General features: G+C 39.7%; 1 protein-coding gene and 1 pseudogene across 3 annotated transcripts in view; both read left to right on the top strand.

The window, feature by feature from the left end:
• DLC1 (DLC1 Rho GTPase activating protein) overlaps positions 1–12,969 on the top strand; it is a 447,354-nt gene that overhangs the window by 370,820 nt on the left and 63,565 nt on the right. The window lies entirely within an intron of this gene.
• Positions 11,720–12,752, top strand: LOC103269661 (annotated as a pseudogene). Its single transcript, XR_002482488.1, has one exon. The product of XR_002482488.1 is annotated as a mitotic checkpoint protein BUB3 pseudogene (transcript).

The raw sequence follows: 12,969 nt of genomic DNA, 5'->3' as shown, positions 1-12,969 counted from the left end.
AGGCATGCCCACCATGCCTGGCTAATTTTTTTAATTTTATTGTAGAGATGAGGTTTAGCCAAGTTGCCCAGGCTGGTCTCGAACCTGCGGGCTCAGGCAATCCTCTCATCTCGGTCTCCCAAAGTGCTGGGATTATAGGCATGAGCCACTGCACCCAGCCATAATATTTATTTATTGTGGAGATGAGGTCTTGCCAAGTTGCCTGGGCTAGTCTTGAACCTTCAGGCTCAAGCAATCCATTCACCTTGGCCTCCCAAAGTGCTGGGATTACAGACGTCTCCTAATTTTTTTAACTTAACACTTAGAATCTGATTAAGACTACAGTTTAAACTAGGGTTGCTGGATCTAGCGAATAAAAACATCAAAACCCAGTGAAATTTGAGTTTCAAGTAAGCAATTAGTTAATTTTTAGTATAAATATGTTCCACATACAAGGGAAGGACCCAAAAAAACTGGAATTATTTTTTAGAGGGTGGGCGCCTTGTAGTACAGGCTTCCCCAGCTAGGTAAGTTTCTAGGTGCCCATCAGCATGTGTACCAGCTAACATTGTTGTGAGAGTCTGCACTAGGTTTCAGTGATTTTTTTTTTTTTTTGGAGAGTCTTTCAGTACATTTGCCCATTTCATGATGGGTGATTTACATTTACAAGCCAACCTGCCCACACATTGCGCTAAGTGTTCAGTAGTTTTTGACCCAAAAAACGCATGATCCCCATGCTCCTTATTCACCTGTTCTGGCCCCGAATGACTTTTTTTGTTTCTCCAGCTGAAAAAAGTCTTCAAAGGGAAATGTTTTGCCAATGTGGAAAAGGTAAACAAAAAATGACAGCAGCACTAAAAGGCATCAAAACTGATAAGTTCACAAACTATCTTCAGCAGTGGAAAAAGCGTCTCAATAGGTGTATTGCATCAAACAAAGAGTACTTTGAAGGTGACTTAATTTTAAACATGTAAGAATAAATATACAATATTTTATAAATAAATTCTGGTTATTTTGTGGTCGCCCCATTCAGGTGGTGTACCCTTTCCTGGTCCCTAATACTATCACATGAAATAACCCTCAAACCCACAAAATACAACAAAACTCATCAGATAGTACAAAATCCAGACTTAAAATCTCTGCTAATTCAGATTTAAGGTCATAACCATCACAACTCAATTTTCACTAATGTAGTTTCAGACTTTCAGACTATGTCACTGAATTATCTTAGCTGACAAACAACTTTAGTCAACACCATTGACAGTCTCTGGGTTGAGCATTTGAGAAAGCTCACAAGGAGATGTCTTTAGGTTAAAATATAACCATGAAAGAGAAAAGAATTTTCTCCTAATGTAAAAGTGTGAATGTCTGCTCTGGCTATGCCTTGCTACCTCCAGAGGGGTGAAGTTTCCAGACTAATTCAGGCTTTGTCCCATCCCCACGGTCCCAGGTTGGCATTTTCATGTAGGTATGATCTAGTTAAAATTAATGCCATGGAAACCTTCAAAGAGATCAGAAAGATGCAAGGAAGCCAAGGGAAGAGATCGGGCCTATTACCCAACCTCCTTGACTGGATGAATATAATAACCATTCTACATTGAACCATGAGCACCATCCTGATTTTGCTAGCTCTTTCTCCCTAGACTGTCTCTTGAATAGCTTTAGCCATTTTGTTCTTGAAGCAGTAGGCACATTTCTTCCTCCTGCTTCCTACGATTTCACCCACCACAGTGCATTGCTACCCATTCCCTTCCCACCCCACTCCACACACATAAGGGGCAGCCCTCCCAACTAGTACTGTCATGGGTACTTAGTTGAACTAGTCGAATCCATTCTTCAAATGAGATCCAAAGGAGCCAGCCACACCTCCTCCACCTTAATGCCTGGAAACTCTAGTATAAGGAGCTTCCCACCCATTTTCAAAATCACTTCTTGGTCCTAGGTACCTTCAGGAAGGTCTTGAAAGTAGCACTGAACATTAAGTGAATTATGTTCATTTCTTCCAACTTTGATCAGCTAATCATGCAATTCATCAAACAATCTAGTACTGAATGCAGGTAAAATGTGTTATAAAGGTGTGAATGAATACTTTTGTTATATTGTAAGTTTAACTATTAAGGAAGTGTGATAATATTATAAGAAGATAGATTCTAGCTGACTAAGAGCCAGGTAACATATACTTAAAGTTGAGGCTAAAATTGTGCCACCTAACTATCTTTTAACCTCTTCATATATATATGTTGAGAATACAGGTACCTCAAAGTCATATTTAGGGAGGCCACATGGTGTCAACCTCATACATGAGTGTAGTCAATGCAGTGACCTTAAGAGAGATCCTCTCTCAGTGTGGTAAATATCTAAGAATCCTCAAACCAGTTGTTTAGAACTATAGCCTACCACCACTGAGTTGCCAAGACAATAACTGCATTTACTTTGATATTATTTTGGGGGGGTCAGAGTCTCACTCTGTTGCCCAGGCTGAAGTGTAGTAGCATGCTCACGGTCACCACAGCCTTGACCTGCTGGGCTCAGGTGATCCTTCCACTTCAACTTTCCAAGTAGCACGCGCCACCACGTCCAGCTAATATTTTGATTTATTGTAGAGATAAGGTTTTGCCAAGTTGCCCAGGCTGTTCTCAAACCCATGGGCTCAGGCAGTTCTCTCACCTTGGCCTCCCAAAGTGCTGGGATTATAGGTGTGAGCTACTGCACTTGGCCTACTTTGATATTCTTCAAACTCCAAAATGGTATCAGTTCCTCTGCTGGGGTGTTACATTTGTTTAGCTTTTCCTGAACTCCTCTACTAATGATATTTCTCTCAAGTGGTAAAGGTGTTCAAATAGTAGTCATTACATATTTGTTTTATCAAAAGTCTTCATATTGAGCTAGCCAATCTATATAGCAATAGTTCTGAATTTTTTGCTCTCAATTTGTAAGCCAAAATTTCTGTAACCATCCACAGGGTTGCAGCTGAACTTTCACTCCTTGATAATTGAAATATGCTACAAAAAAGCTGCTATTAATTTGGTACATTTTGAAATTAATTTTATTTATGTATTTATTCATTCATTCATTTATTTTTGGTAGAGACAGAGTCTCACTATGTTGTCCAGGCTGGTCTTAAACTCCTAGCCTCAAGTGATGATTTGTATTTTATTTACCACAGAAGCATCTACCTATATTTAAATAGCACAAAAAGTGTACATATTTGAATTAGATATTTTGTCCCTTCCAACTACAAATACTATGAATATTGATTTATGAACCTTTTACAAGAAGCACAAGACTTTAAACATGAGTCTACATTGCACAGGTTAAGAAGCAGTGTATTGTTCTATAAGTTCTATAGCATCTCAGAAGAAATATCCACCAAGAATTGTTCTTTCTAAGGGAGGTAAGACTTTTCCAAGAGGAATAGAAGTACATACACCCTCACCCAAAAGAGACAGAAGCAAGGAATGTGGGTTAAGGTAGGATCAGAATCAGGAGTAGGGTGTTAGTTCTTTGAAAAAACCACCACAGATGATGCTGAAAGATCATCATAACCTCTTCATGTCATTCAAAACTGCTGTTAGACTCTGTAGCTTTATTATTGTTAAAGTTATTATGCTTGTTTTGTTAATACATGTGTTCATAGGTTTCAGTTTTTCTTCAAGTACACATTGGTGGTATCTTTTGGGTGAGGAAAGAGATTAGATTAAGCCAGTTAATATAGATATAGATATAGAATGATCTTTCATAGGTCCATCTCCCCTACCTCCAACTTCCCAAATCTGTTCTGATCACTACCCCTTCCTTCATGTAGTAGTTTCACTAAAACATTGAAGGGCATTGATAATCATTACCTGCTACCCCCACCCAATAAAACTCTCTCTTTTAACAGTGTTAAGATGCAGTAAGCATTCTGTGGTTTCAAAGCCAAATAATTCTGGAGGTATAACCAATGTCAGGTAAAGAGAGAAAAAGGAAGAAAGTAAGGAGATAGTCCCAAGGCCTTCACTTTCCTCTGGGGTGAGGGGAAATGGAAGTGGGAATGCTCAGCATTCTTGCCACCAAATCCAGAATGGCAGCACCCCTGAAAATCAAATGGAGGTGATGAGAATCATTTCAACATATAAATCAAGCTGGAACAGGTACTGGAATACTCTAGGAGTCAAATAGCATTCAGTCCACTCATCAGAGTTATTCTTTATGACTCAAAGGTTTATGGTTTCAAGTTAGCACTACAAAGTTTGTGATCCCCTCTCCAACTCTTTTTTACTAGATTTTCACTCCATCCCTCCATCCATCCCTTCCTTTCTTCCCTCTTGCCATATGCCCTTCAGATTCACACTGGAAGAATATTCCAAGGACCATGCACCAACTAACCTACCAAGGACTCCGGGGTGAAGACAGAGTTTGCAGTGGGTGTCGTCTGGGGAGACGGTGGACATGTGTGGACGCCGTTCCACAGAACTAATGCCAGCTCACCCAGGAAAGTTATAAGATGATGAGGAATGGGGGCGTGGGGAGGGGAAAGCCCCGGTCTGGGTTTATAATTGAGGTGAAACACTTAGAGGTTGCACAATAATAAACAAAAGAGGGGTGATGAATGAGATGGTGCCTCAAGCAAGAGAGAGAGGATTTTTAGGCTCTGTTGGGGCACAGAGCCAGGATAGGCAACTAAGCCTTTTCTCCACCCTGAAAAAAAAACCTGAAAGTAAGAATGTGCAGCTGTCTCCCAATCCTTTGATAAAGGCCAGCACCCTGGAGTCATTTGGAGTGACCCAGTCCTGAGCCTCTAGGCTGGCCAGCACCACTACCTAAGAAGGGAAATTATATGAAATGCACGTTTTGCTTCCCATGTTATAATTTCACTTAGGAGCTTCTGTAGCTTGGCAGAAACCGTGAACCCAAAGCTTTGGGGAGTGAACACATGAGAATTTTCTGCCTCAATCTCTTACAGTTTCTTGGGCTCCTGCCACAGTACTGGTATTTGATTTAGAGACCTAAGGGGGAAATCAGTCCCACGTGGGTAGATAACAAAACACTCTCCACCTTGGACTCACAGAGTGGAATTTGAATCTGAAGCCAAAACTCCTATCTTTGCCTGTTTCGCTAATTACATAAATTTCCTTGCTAGATTCTGCAGCTGTTTATATGAATAGAGCTCTAGTTCCCAGAGTGGTACCTCTCAACCCAGGGACTCAGGACACTCATGCCTGGGCTGGAACCCAAACTTGAGCGTTAGTATCTACCATTTCTGTTGAGTACATTAAAGGACCCTGGGTTTTACTTCATTCTTTCATAAAATGAAGCTAAACAACTGTCCTATGATGTAGAAGTGCCAACGAAAAATGAGAAAAAGAGAGAGAAATGTGTGTGTGTGTTGGTTGTGAATATTAACTGTAGCAATAAAGATTACTAAGAAATCTTGTTGAGAGGGCACTAGAAGAAAAGCAGGGCTAAGTCTGGAGGAAAGTTTACACGCCACCGTAAATTGTTCCAGTTTCACTGTAAGAAAGATCACCAAGCTTCACAGATATCCCAAGATACTCTTTGGCCTGGGGGAAGAACAACCAGATATCACGGGATGTATTGCCCCTTCTCTTATCTGTCTCAGAATCTCATCACCCTTGTCTGGTCACAACTTTTACCTTTGCTTTCATAGGAAATAAGGAAGTTAGGGTAGAGATACAGTTGAATTAACCATGGGTTTTTTTTTTTATTTTATTTCCAAATCACAAATTACTCCAACACCACTGTTTCTACATTAAAGTAGACAGATTACTCCATGAAGAGCAAATGCATTGTAAAATATTGTTTTATTTGGTTTATTATGCAGGAAGATGAACCAGTTTGATTAAATGTGGCTCCCATAAATAAGTACCATACTTAACAAAAGTTAAATTCACAATCAGCCCCTCTTAATGACTTGGAGTAACTGGGCAGAGACCCCGTGATATGGTTAAAAATATAAAGGACTTTTTATGTGACACCCAGATGAACCAATAAAAATGTGACCTTTAGGCATGTATAAAAAAAAAGACATCTTGGGTTTCTCTCAGTGAAATATTTGGAGGCTCTAAAATTTTAAACAAAGCCCAGCTGGTTTGTACACACAAGTTCCAAACCCTGAAATATTCCCATGATATCTAGTTTCAAAGAATTCTACTACTGTAAACTAGCAAGTAAACTAAACAAGAGAAATTTTCTCTTTTGAAATGTACTTTTTAAAAAAGCATTATGTGCGACAAATAAAAATTGAGAGGAAAAATGTAAATTGGTCTGGTGGAGAATGAAAAGCAATATTATGACTCAAAACGCAATAAAAATTATAAAAACTAAGTTTCTATTCAGCATGGGAAGAGCATATTAGAATCTCCAAAGATTTTACATTTAGACAGAATTTAAATATGGCCACATTGTTAGCATTTAAATTCTAGAGCTCAGGATTGTGTTTTTGAAGACTTTCCCCCTTTAGATTACTGCCCCTGACAATATATTTATTATTTTTGTGAGGTGACAGACTGTTTAAGCTTCTTCCCTCAGTCAGCTTAGATTAAGTTCAGCTAGGCTATGCTTTGGAAACTGGTAAACAGCTATGTGATGATTGCGGATGATTTCTTATTTTTGAAATGCTGAATTACCCTTAATCACTGCCCCTCCTTTGTTTGTTCTGTGTGAGTTTTTTTGTTTGTTTGTTTTTAATTATTCTGCTTATTCTTATTGTCCCCTCTGGAGCTAAGTATTAGCAGGCTCTCTCCTGCAGAAACACATGTTCTCTGTGGTGAATGTTCTGTTCTCTCGCCCTTCAAAGCTCAATTTCACTTTTTACTCTTACACTCTCTCTAACCCCGCCTCCTCAAATTGCATGCATTTTTTTTCTTTTTACCATCAAAAATACTTTGAGTTCTCAATGTCTTAGAAAGTTTCAGACTTGATCCTTTATACCAAAAAAGGAGAAAAGATAGTTTAATTGGGTAGCTGGTTTTGATTTGTGAGTTGCGATGTGAAGTAGGCATCCTGCCTCTTAGGACATAGGTAATTAAGTTTGCAAGGTCGGCACGACATGCATGACAAGTTCCAAAGAGGTCCTGGCAAATCAGATTCAAGGTTCTGCGTGAACACCATCCTCACAATTGTTTACATTTCCTGTCTAGGAATCAGATTCACTACAGTTAATCCTGGAATTTTACTCAAGCCTTCGTACCTGAAAAACAAATTATTCTTTCACAAAGGTAATAGGATGCAGCTATCCTTTCTATCCTAGGAAAACAGCCATTGACTTCAGAGGTTTCTACTTGCAAAAGGGCAGAGCAAAATGCTGATTGCCTGGGCAGACCTAATAGTTATTAGATACTTACTGGATTATTCCTGGTGATGCTCTGAACAAGCCTTTCGCCTAAAATCCCTGCTTGATAAACTGTGGACATTCTCTTGAGCCAGATCAGATACAAGGACACTTGGACTCTTCATAACCTTTCGTTCTAGAGTTTATAAATGTGAGAACCCACCCTTTCCTCCTCCTAAGCAACAGCTATGATTACGCCCTGGAAGGAAGGGATAGGAAGTGTGTGAATACATAGCCCACCAATGGCTCAAGAGTCAGAATTTCCGAGAGAAAATACGTGATGAGAAGATTTCCCTAGGCTTTGGTGGGAAGGAGAAGAGTTTTCCTCAGGGCGTCTCACATGGCAGAACAATGTAAGGCAAAGTTAGAGCTAATATATAAAAAGCATCTGCTGCATCTAGCAGCATACTCTAACCTTGTAACCTTGTAATCATTTGGCACAGCGGGAAGAAATTCAGAACAAAACAGAACTATGTACTCAATATTCTTTGTAGGACTGTAACTTGAATTTAGGGGCATAGCATTTTAACCATCATATCGATGGTAGAAAATTGCCAGAAGACAAAGCTTAAATTAAGGATTGAGACACTTGATATACACTTCGTAATATAGTAATTAAGCTAACTTTTCAATAGAAAAGAATAGCACTATATCTTAAAGATGATCAATTTGGTGTTTTTTCTGTTTGTTTTTTTAAGATAGTCAATTTTTAATACTGTAGCCACGTCTTTGCAGGTTGCTGGGTTGATGCTCCTTGCTGATTAAGCAAAGCAACAAGGAAAAAAATTATCACATACTTTTCCCAATTTTAAAAGTCAGAAAAGAAGGGATGCTATATTCAGAATAAATCTAGAGAGCATATTACTTTTAAAAACATTTGAAAATGTCAGGACTCAGAATGAAAAATGAAATAAGACTAGTCTCCAGTTCATCTATTTAAAAATATTTCACTCTTGTAAAACAAAAACTAATTAGAAAGCTTCTCATTTTATGGGCTTTTGGCTCTCATTGAATATATTCAGTTAAAGTTACTACCGACCTGCCACCCTGGGTTCCTCATGTGAACTATTAAATAAAATCTTTATTGCATTTTCATCAGTAAATAATATTTACCAAGAGACTTCAGATTTGGAGCTAATTCCAACTTAGCAAGATTTTTAACAGTCATGATGAGGGCCCTCCAATTACATGTTAGTATTGCAAACAATATTATTTAAAAATATATGAGAACTTATAAAACAAATATTGGAATATTTACATTTAATTTAACCAAAAACATTTATCTCGATATTTTATTAGTGAACTTTCTAAGGCATTGAAAATATCTAATTTGGTGAACATGCTTTTTTTTTTTTTTTTAGTTGGAGTCTCATTCGGTCGCCCTGACTGGAGTGCAATAGCCGCTCCTGGCCACCGCAGCCTCGACCTGCTGGGCTCCGGCCGCTTCAGCCTTCCAAGTAGCCAGAATTACAGGCATGCACTACCACACCCGGCTGATTTGTTGATTTATTGTAGAGATGAGGTCTCACTGCCCAGGCGGGTCTCGAACCCGCGGGCTCAGGCAATCCACTCACCTCAGCCTCCCAAAGGCGCAGGATTACAGGCTGAGCCACCGAGCCTGGCTTGGTGAACATGCTTTTTTATAAAATATAAATAGGTTTAAATTAGACTTTTAGCCGCAAAAAAAGTTACAAACTAAAACATTTATTATGATTATGGTATTTAAAATTCTATGACTAAAAATGTTGATGTCCAGCCATATAGTCCTTTTTCTTTTTGTTTGCTTTTTTGGTGGAGGTAGTTTTGTCATGTGCTCACCATATAAAACCTACAGGCACCAGGATATTCACTGAAGCAGAGTAATAGCAGTAAGGAACAGGATACATGATAAATGTCTATCAACAGAAGACTACTTCAATAATTCAGATATGGCCAGAATTCTCTGCAAACTTTTGCTCCCATAGTCCCAGCTACTTTGGAGGCTGGGACAGGAGGACCAAGAAATTTGATACACTTATACACTGACATGGTAGAGTAGTTTGTATAGAAATTAGTGAAGAATAAAGGGTGTGTTTATATACATATATATACACACCGAAAGAAAATATATAGAATGTACTAGTAGTACATAGAAAATGAATTGAATGGTCACACTAACTATCTCAATAGATGGAGGTGTTTCACTTTGAGTTTTTCAATTTTACACTATTTGACTTTTCAAAGCATGCATATTATTTCATTTATACATTTCTTAAATTTGCATAAAAACAATGATTGATATAATAGGGCTCCCTTATCCACATATCAAAATATTGATGGTGCTTACTTCAATGGAAGATCGATTTGTCAATTTTTTTCTTCTTTTTCTGTATTATCTATTTTTCTACACTAAATATGAGTGACTATGAAATAAAGAATTAAGTTTAAAAATGTTAAAGCAGGCCAGGCTCAGTGGCTCAGCCTGTAATCCCAGTACTTTGGGAGGCCCAGGCAAGAGGATTGCCTGAGCCCGCAGGTTCGAGACCCACCCGGACAACTTGGCGAGACCTCGTCTTTACAATAAATCAAAAATTAGCCAGGCGTGGTAGCGCACAACTGTAGTTCCAGCTACTTGGAAGGCTGAGGTAGAAGGATCGCAGGAGCCCAGCAGGTCGAGGCTGCAGCGGCCGGCAGCATGCCACAGCCCTCCAGGCTGGGTGACAGAGTGAGACTCCAACTCAAAAAAAAAAAAAAATGTTAAAGCAGAGAACAGAGCATTTCCAGGAGAGGGGAAATGTGCAGAAGCAACATGCTGGGAAAGAACATATCTTAAAGTATGTAGTGGTGAAAAGAGTTACTAGGCTTTATTAAGTTGTACTTTTAAAATGAGTTCTTACTAATTAATTCTTCACGGCAAAAATGGCAGCAACTTCAGATAATTAAGAAGTCCCAGGTGTTTACATATGCCCATTTCTTAAGTATCATGAAAATGCAGCATGCTTTCATATTAAAGATCACAGTCAGATTTTTTAAAACTGATATTTGACTGGGAATAGTTCATCTTCCTAATAGTTGCCTCAGTAGTCCATGGAAATTAAAACCATTGCTTCATTTACTGAGAATAATCCGTAATTCACCAAACAAAGATGCTTTAATTAAAGCTTACTGGAAATACCACTGAAACGAATCAAATATGTTGAGTCATTTCTTTTGCTTATATATTTATAAACTCAGAATTACTGCATTCTACCCAAAAAGTTTGCAGATGAGCCCAAAAGAATGATTTGTATCTGCCAAGGAAAGCACACAGACTTGTCAACCTCAGTTCGTGATGATCAGCTGGTATCTTTTATGCCATTTCAGAATACTTTTTATGTACCAGTGTATGTAAATTTGGATAATCTGGCACTGTTGCCACTTTTTGATAATCTGGTACTGTTGCCACTTTTAGGACTTCTCTGAAGGATCAGCATCTGCCCCACAAAGCATGCCTCAGACTCAAACACAATCCCTCACTCAAAGCACCACTGAGACTATGGTAAACCTGGAGGGAGACTTCATGTTATTCTACTAATATTTTTTAAAACTACAAAAAATGGACAGTCCATAATATCACATAGCAATAGACACAAGACAGTCATATTTTTCTGGGATAGAGTAAACCTCCAAAAATGTGTCTCTGCAAGAACAGGTCTGAATGCACTACTATTTATTCATAACATACATACATTAGGCAACCCTACCGCTTTGTTTTCTTGCTCTTTTAAAATAAAAACAATAAATGCCAATACCATACAACTTAGGCCAGGCACAGTGGCTCACGTCTGTAACCCCAGCCCCTTTGGAGGCTAAGGGGGAGGATCACTTGAGGTCAGGAGTTTGAGACCAGTCTAAAAAAAAAAAAGGAAAAATAATTTAAGATACATTGTAATATAAAAAGTAAGTGTTCCCTCAACTGCTGTCTTTCAGTCACCCAGATTGTCTTTAGATAGTTTTTATTTATACTCTTAAAACTTTGATACCTTTAAAAAACAAAGAATAGACTGGGACCAACTTTGTTTCCAGATATTTCCAATATCTCAACCCTAAGCAATAAATAATCATCCATCTTTCCCTCCCTTGATATGCAGTGCTATATTCAGTAAAATCTAAATTTCTCTATTTGAGTCCATTTCTAGATGTACTATTCAGTTCCACTGATTTGAAAGTACATACAATGTTTAAGTATACACCTGGACTCCAGAGCCAGCATCCACTGGGTTTGAATCTGTGTCCTACTGTTTACTGACTGTGTGTCCCAGTTGTTTAAATTGTCTAAATTTCTCATCTAAAAAATGGGGATATTAAGAATCACAAGAGGAAGGAAGCCAAGAGGCGGCGGCGGGAGCGGCATGCGGCCGAGACGTTGCTTCTTGAGCGGAGCCCAAGATGACGGGTTCTAACGAGTTCAAGCTGAACCAGCCGCCCGAAGATGACATCTCCTCGGTCAGGTTCAGCCCCAACACCTCCCACTTCCTGCTGGTCTCCTCCTGGGACACGTCCTTGCGCCTCTACGACGTGCCGGCCAACTCCCTGCGGCTCAAGTAGCAGCACACCGGCGCGGCCCTGGACTGCGCCGTCTGCAATCCAACGCATGCTTGGAGTGGAGGATTAGATCATCAGGTGAAAATGCATGATTTCAACGCCGATCAAGAAAATCTTGTTGGAACTCAGGATGCTCCTATCCGATGTGTTGAATACTGTCTGGAAGTGAATGTGATGGTTACTGGAAGTTGGGATCAAAGAGTTAAACTGTGGGATCCCAGAACTCCTTGTAATGCTGGGACCTCCTCGCAGCCTGAAAAACTGTACACCCTCTCGGTGTCTGGAGACCGACTGATAGTGGGAACAGCGGGCCGCAGGGTGTTGGTGTGGGACTTGCGGAGCATGGGCTACGGCGGCAGCGCAGGGAGTCCAGCCTGAAGTACCAGACTCGCTGCATTCGAGCTTTTCCGAACAAGCCGGACTATATATTAAGCTCCATTGAAGGCCGAGTGGAGTTGAGTACTTGGATCCAAGTCCTGAGGTACAGAAGAAGTATGCCTTCATATGTCACAGGCTAAAAGAAAATAATATTGAGCAGATTTACCCAGTCAATGCTATTTCCTTTCACAACATCCGCAATACATTTGCCACAGGTGGTTCTGATGGATTTGTAAATATCTGGGATCCATTTAACAAGAAGCGACTGTGCCAATTCCATCGGTACCCCACCAGCATCGCATCACTTGCTTTCAGTAATGATGGGACTACACTTGCAATAGCATCATCACATATGTATGAAATGGATGACACAGAACATCCTGAAGATGGTATCTTCATTCGCCAAGTGACAGATGCAGAAACAAAACCCAAGTCACCATGTACTTGACAAGATTTCATTTACTTAGGGCCATGTTGATGATGATAAAACAATTCGTACTCCCCCCCCCCCCAAAGAAAAAGAATCACAAGAGCCGGGCTTGGTGGTTCAGCCTGTAATCCCACGCTTTGGGAGGCTAAGGTGAGTGGATTGCCTGAGCCCGCGGGTTCGAGACCCGCCTGGGTAACTTGGCGACACTGCATCTCTACAATAAATCAAAAAATTAGCCAGGTGTGGTAGTGCGCGCCTGTAGTTCTAGCTACTTGGAAGGCTGAGG

Source organism: Carlito syrichta, unplaced genomic scaffold, assembly GCF_000164805.1.
Source record: "Carlito syrichta isolate Samal-C Ts95f unplaced genomic scaffold, Tarsius_syrichta-2.0.1 Scaffold309425, whole genome shotgun sequence".
In the NCBI taxonomy this organism is placed as follows: domain Eukaryota; kingdom Metazoa; phylum Chordata; class Mammalia; order Primates; family Tarsiidae; genus Carlito; species Carlito syrichta.
Note: the sequence above shows the minus strand (reverse complement) of the source record. Positions and strands in the feature narration are given on the sequence as shown.